At 39.2% G+C, this 7,211-nt stretch overlaps 1 protein-coding gene across 2 annotated transcripts in view; it reads left to right on the forward strand.

Moving 5' to 3' along the window:
• MAPK10 (mitogen-activated protein kinase 10) overlaps nucleotides 1-7,211 on the forward strand; it is a 94,273-nt gene that overhangs the window by 73,468 nt on the left and 13,594 nt on the right. The window lies entirely within an intron of this gene.

Below are 7,211 nucleotides of genomic sequence, written 5' to 3' on the forward strand. Positions count from 1 at the left end.
TTCCTGCTGCTTTACAGCAGCTTGATAACGAGCATGCTATAAAGAAACAATGTTGTTGTGACTGTGGTGGTCTTTGGATTTACATGAAATGAGATCTGTAGGGACAGGATATATCTCTTTGTTAGATTAACTGACAATAGATGGGAGAAGCAAAAACAGTTCAAGCATGTGAAGCCATTTTCTGCTTTCTTCTAGACAACATGACGAAAGGATTTTGAACCCAGTAGCTCACCTGTTTTTTCTAGCTATATAAGTCAGTCTGGCAAAAGATACTATCTTCCTCTCTAAACCTTTCCTTGTGGAAACGCTTCCTATGTTTGTGTTCAAGGATATATGTGGAGAGGAGGAGAATTAAACAAAAAAAGACAAAATCCTGAATTCGGGATTCAGTAAAACCTTAGCAGGACATAAATTATTCCTTAAAATGAAGCGGGGCCTCATCTGTTTTCCTGGGCCACAGTTCAATGTTCAGTATCGTGTACACTGTGTACAAACAGAAATGGAATTTTTCATATAATCCTGTCATACCTCTCCGTACACCTTGATGAGGCTGGTGTTAACAGGAATAAGTGCAATCTGTAGGCACTTCAGTGACATGGTATAATAGATATAGGTATAAATTCAGAGATGTTCTCTCTAATAGTATGTATGAAATGTATGAAAACAGAGCTCAGTATTTAAACAGATTTAGAAATCTTACTTAACCACAATAGGAAACTAAGACCCTGAACCTTGCAAAATTAAATCACTGCTGTTTAGTGATATACTCCCATTCAGTGTGTGTTCTTGAAAGTGCAGTAAACTTCAGAAGTAAACGGAATGCACAAAACCCCTACAAATTTCACACACATAGGAGTTTTGCAGAGTGTGTTACTTCAGAGTGCTTTATAGGGGATGGTTCTGCTATCTAGAGAGCCTTTAGTTTTTGTGTCCTGTTTAGTTTTCTTCAAGAAAAAAGTTACCAGTCTGAAGCGTAAACATTTGATACCCTGCAATATTTTACCCCCTGGCATGTACATTTTAGTTTCACATCCCTCTTGAAGATCTCATTTAATTGTCAGATACTTTTGTTGTATTTCCATGCATTTCTTAACTCCGTTTTGCAGAACTACTCTGATGTCAGAACTCGGATTTGGGTCCCTCTTTAGATGTGTTTTGCCTGTGAATTTAACCATGGAGTGCCACTTCTAATGCAGAACAGGAAGGGAATTTGGTACAGTGGATATTTCGATGTAATGATTTGCCCAGTTTCTAAATGTATGCTCTTAGTTGTATTTCAGATTGAAGCAGAGGTTGAGTTTTTGTCATAATGAGGTTGCCCTTTTAGAAGGGAAAACTTCCCACACACACCTAGAATTACAGCTGATATTGAACCTCGCATTACAGTCCTCTTACGCAGACAGACATCAGGGGTATATCTATGGCTGAAGAGACAATGGTTTAATTTCTGATTGTACCAGAGTCCTCACATGATCTAGAACAAGCCACATCCTTTCTCTGGATCATGACTGTAAAACAGGAATAATAATTATTCATTTTGCCTGCCAGGTGAATTGGCTGGAATCTAATGAGCCCACTAGCTCTCAGAAGCCTGCAGTAATTACATTCTAGTTCATTGAGGCATTAGTCTCTGACATGCACCTCCTATCACTTTAGATACCTGTACAAAAGTGGTGCCACATGCTATCAAATCACATTCCTTGCATTTTCACTGTTGGCTGCATTTCATTGCTCAGTAAATGACTACAGAAGGTGTAAAGCAGTGGAAAACCAAACTGTCATTGCTCTCATAGCACCTCAAAGAACAGAGGACGTCCTGTGAGGAAGGAACAGTGTCTTTAGATGTTCAACTTCAAATGCTCGATTTTGTCCCAGTTATTGGTAGTTTGCATCTTTGTCTGAATTGCATCTTTTTAGATGACCCTCTGTTCTCTTCACCCACCTGGTTCTTTGCAGAGTTATTGTGTAGTTAACATGAGCTGAACATCAGCGTCCCCAGCTGCTCTGTCTCTCTTAGCTTCAAAGTTTTCTCTTCCAAAACATGCTATATCTTGTCAATAACATACTATAGAATCATACTAATACTTTTTTCATGAGCACTTTGACAGTGAAGTGTTACTGAACTGCTTTGACACCAATCACTCTATGGTACAGAGACCCTTCTTCTCTTGGGATCACAGCAGGTTAAATACCAGGAAGCGTCAGGTTGTGTGCAGTGTAACCTAAATAGAAGAACATGGGATTAATAAATACTCATTGTATTTTGTCAGAGTGCTAGGAACTTTAGAAAGAGCCTGGCTTCACTTAACACTCATAATTTTTCCAATTTCATTTTCAGAGGGAAAGTTATACTGGAGGACTTTCTTTTCGTGATTAACAGTTTATTAAATTCTAAATTTCCATCTGTTCGTGCTGACATACCTTCAGTGGCTAGCTGTGAATCATTTATTAATTATTTTCCAGAGAAAACTTAACTCAGTTGGATTTTCTTTGCCTCTTGATTCAGCTGTTGAAGTGCAGTCAGCCCGTGTTTTTTATCAGCGTTTTCTCGATGATGGAATAAGTTTCTCAAACAGATTCATGGGAGATTGGTGGCTTTCTGTTCTTTCTCAAAAGAGTGTCCTGAGGTTCTGGAACTGCTACTAACTGGCAGTGCCTCTACGAGGAGTAGTTGTTGCTACACTGGAGAGAAAGTTTTACTTGTGTATCCGTGTTACAACTTGCCACTCCTGGCTGAACACTTGATATCTGATTGGCTATTAGTTCTTTACAAGACAGCAAGGTACCTGTATGTGATAAACTTGTTTGTTGGTAACACGAGTGATTTAGTGCTTCAAGCATGAGGTAACTTGTTTCCTCTTGGAAAAAGCTGTGTTGGTGTGCACAACAGTCTGTGTCCATCTGTCTGTGACCTCAGACATAGACCAGGGGATCCTAGTGTAACATCCAGAATACCTTTTGGAGTGTCTTGTAACACTGTGCTGACATCTGATGTCTTAAATGATTACGGTTTTGTGCAGTAGTTTTTATTATGCCATAAGCCCCAGGCTCTGCATCTTGCTAATTCCCTTGTTCTACTTCTGTGTTACTTGTTGTTGCAATTTTGTATTATTAAGGGTATTGGATAAATAATTGAATTACTATCACAAGAGTCTTTGCATCTCTCTCAAATAAATACTTCACTGAAATATCCACCTTGTTTCAGTTGCAGAAGAGTTAGGATCAAATTCAGTAAACATTTGCTAATGCCATGCATTAAGTATGTCATGGGCAATGGGGAAATGACTGTCGTCTTATGTATTTTTGTTAGATCTTGCCAACTTTGTAGCAGGGGTGGGAGTTGGTACTCATCTAAAAAAGTCCAACAAATGAGCTCTTTGAGAGGTAGGTACTTTTGCTGATTCATTTAATAATCTGACTCTGTGAATTAATACCGAACTAAACTGCAGAAGTTATACTAGGGTACAATTGCACAGAGAAGTAGTATTTGAAGGACATGTAAAAACCTAAAAATGGTTTTCTGGCTCATTAGTGTTAGTTTTTGCAAAAAAACCATCAGGGACATCAGTACGAAGAACAGATTGCAGTCTGATTCTTCCAGGTTGTGTACATCTTAAGTTTCCCATTCCAATTTGAATGGAACAAGTAATTTTTCCCTGTCTTGGTAAGCTATTTTATTAATGTGTGCTATGAAACAACTGCACCAGCACATTTCATCAGTGACTTTTCTAATGGATCTCTGGATATAGCCCACTGAATTTTGGAAGGTGGAAAACAGAATTTACATCTGCCACTGGACCTCAATTCTGCAGCTGAACCTGCTTCTAGATGTAAACCAGAAGACGATTCTCGATCAAAGCACTGTTGAAGTGTTGAAATCCTCATGCTACTAGTCTAGGTCCTTTTTGTCCACAAACTATGCTGTAGTTTGTGAAGCTTATAAAAATGCCTTGTGGGAAAGGTAGAGAAATATATACTGATCATTAACTGTTTCACTGAATGCAGTTAAGGGTTTGTCCCATTGCGGTCTCAACTTTTTGTGCCTGCCTATTTTAGCTGTGTTTGGGAGCCAGCTCTTATAAATGAAGGACAAAAGCAAATGAAAGACTACAGTCTAAATAGTTTTTTCAAACCATTTAACCCCTTTTTTCCTTATGATTATTCACGTACAGATTTAGGATCTGTGTTCGTGATTGGAATAGGTTGACAAAAGGTTTACGCAAATGTGTATCAGCCTAAGGCGAGTCTGCTACTGTAAAGTTTCTGTTCTCAGTGTGTAATAAGTTGCATGAAATTGTTTGTGTTTCCTGTCTGGAAGATTTCCAACCCAAGGAAGAGGTGGTGATATTTTCTCTTTCCATGACAGTCTTGCAAACTTACATAACAGTAAAGCGATGGAAAGAGATTGAGCTGATGTAGAGCACAGTAGCCATTCTTATTCAAATTAATGTCCTTTGCAACATTTGTTCAACTCTTCTCTGTTTCTTAAAAGTATTGTCTCATATTTTGATTATCAGGAGACTGGGCTATTCTAACGCTTTGCTGCTTCAGTTAGCTGATAAACCAGTTAATGGGTTTTGCATTTGTCTCTGAGTATTCAGTTTTACTCTTGTTTTCTATTCTCTTTGCTTATTTCATGTTGAAATTCGGAAGTGCTATTTTTACTATGTTGGCCATTTTTGAAGCATTTGTCCCCTGGTATCTTTACCCCAAGATGATCTTTTGTTAAAACAGGTTTTAGGTGGGCATTTGCTTTTTGTATTTCACTAGAAATGCCGCAGTTATTCAGCATCTGATTTGGTCCTTTTTTTCCCCCCTCTTTTTGTGGATTTTCCTTGAGGTAATCATGAGCCTTACTAGTTTGCAATTGCTTGCTCCTGCATTTTACAAACATACTGTTTTGGAGCCTATGAATATTTTTTTTTTACAATTGCATTCAGTGAGTCTTCTCTTGTGTCAGTCTGGCTCCTGCAACTGGTCTCATCCAAGGTGTGTACATTTCTTTTTCCTGTCTGAGAACAAAGCTTTAGAGACAGAAATTTAAGAAAAGCCTGGTCGTCTTTGACTCAATAAAAGCTCAACACTTCAATTCTCTGTTGTCTGGGTTCTGACCCAAGCTGAATTACATCACTCCGGGTGTGATGAACAGGCAGAGGGATCAGGAGCACTTTACAGAAGCTTACCAGGTACTACAGAGTTCTTCATCTTTTCCTCTCTCCCCTTACACAAGGAAGTACACTGTATTTGGGGCTGTACCTGTCTATTAGATTTCAAGTAATAGCTCTGTTGATTCCTGGCGAAGCGAGAAGAAAAGCCGTAAGCCAGATTTTACATTCTGTCTTTCTATATCACAGGCAACAGGTACTAACTGCAGCTTTTGCTTTGCCTTTGCATTTGCAAGTGGGCCTTGTCTCTTCCTAGATGAGCACTTCACCCCACTAGCTCACAGCTTCAGAGATTTGTGTCTATTTCATGTGTCTATTTCATTGTACCAGCGGGTACAATAGGAGCCTTAGCTATTGACTGCAAAGTGGGCAGGCGAGGATGGAGTAGAGGGAGGAATGGGAGAAAGGATGCACTAGCAAAGATGAATATTCTGCCACTTCCTTAGGGAAAGTTTGCAGAGGACCAGCTGGCATCTTAATGAATTCTCCTTTAGGATTTGCAGTGTGATGAGGCTCTATGAAGCAACCCTGCTTTTTCACAGACTGCCCTGCAAATATGCAGGCCAGGGAACCTGACAAGAGAGCGATAGGAAAATGAGTGATGGAGATGCTTTTGGTCACTTGTGTTGTGCTTAACTTCCCGCTCTTTTTCCTGATTGCCCCACTGCGACTTAGAAGCCTGCACTGTGTTGCATCTGCCCACGTTCGCTGCACTCTCTCTTTTGTAGCACTCGATATGCACTTCTCCATAGAGTGAGGTCTTTCATCATGTGACTAAAGGTTTGGTAGTGGGGTGTTCGGTTTTGGGGTTTTTTTTTCTTTTTTTGAGTCCTCCTCCCATGGTGTGTAACATGAAGCAGGATTTCTTCCACTATCAATAACCCTGTACAGCAGGGATAACACAGAAATTAGGATACGGGGCATTAAACAAGATGGCATTTTCAACCAGTATAGCATTGGGGGGGATTTAGTTAACTTAGCTGTCTAGTTAGATTACTCCTTCTCCCCAGTAAATGGCTTCATCAAAAGCAGATAGGCATCCGTTGTACAGTATTCATTTGGTTCAGAGGCCTAGGAGGACAGGTAACTGAAAGCATTTAATGTGACAGGAATTTTCAAGTGAGTTGTTGCAATATCATGAAGTGTCAGTGTGTGCTTGAGTAGACCATGAAGAGCACTGAAGACAGTTCAGGGAATAAGCAGAGAATTTGGTGTCGAAGTTTAACCTGGAGGTAACGACCTTCTACGTCTGCCCAGATTTACAGCATTATGAATGTGAGGGGAACAGATAAAATAGCTCTGTCCAGTTAAAAAGTAGACTAATGAGACAGTTAAAGTCCTTTTTTTATAAGTCTATTAAAAGTTTATGGTCTTTCACAGGCTGTTATGGTGGCAATAAAACTATTATGTCTCATTCTAATGGGCAAAGACTGTAACACAAATGAGAAGTGGTAGGAATGCAATACCCTTTCCCCCCGCTGTGTAACAGCATTAAACTCTTCTGGCCTTAAATGCCATGTTGTGATTCCCTGACAGAGAGAGGAAGATGATATGTTATTAGATGTGGTACTTGCTATTCACTAACAGCAGAAGGTTACACAAACAGCACTGTGACTCTCCCACAGACTTCTACATAAATCCAAAGCCCTCAATAGCTCTGAAACAGTCATCATCTCTACATTTAGAAACAGGCCTTGCACAGTTTTTAAGCTTGCCTGTGAAGTGAGTGGTAAGCTAGATTTTGGATTTAGAGGAAATTCTTATGTCTGTCATAAGATTCTTTTGAGCCCACTCGGATTGCCACAGTATCTTTGATAATAAAGTCATGGTGTTAGGTTCTCCAGAGCATACATCATTGCTCTGAAATTAATTTGAATAGTGTTACTCACAGTTAAGATAATTTCTGTATTCAACCAATTATAACTAAAATATGTGTTTTTAAAAAATAAGAAAACATACCGATAATGTGTGTTTATGATTGTGTGGAATTCCCAAGATTTTAGGAACTGTTGAAATCTGTTACCAATCTTCACACCTAGTTTATAT

Source organism: Pygoscelis adeliae, unplaced genomic scaffold (assembly GCF_000699105.1).
Source record: "Pygoscelis adeliae isolate BGI_AS28 unplaced genomic scaffold, ASM69910v1 Scaffold610, whole genome shotgun sequence".
NCBI classification, from domain to species: Eukaryota; Metazoa; Chordata; class Aves; order Sphenisciformes; family Spheniscidae; genus Pygoscelis; species Pygoscelis adeliae.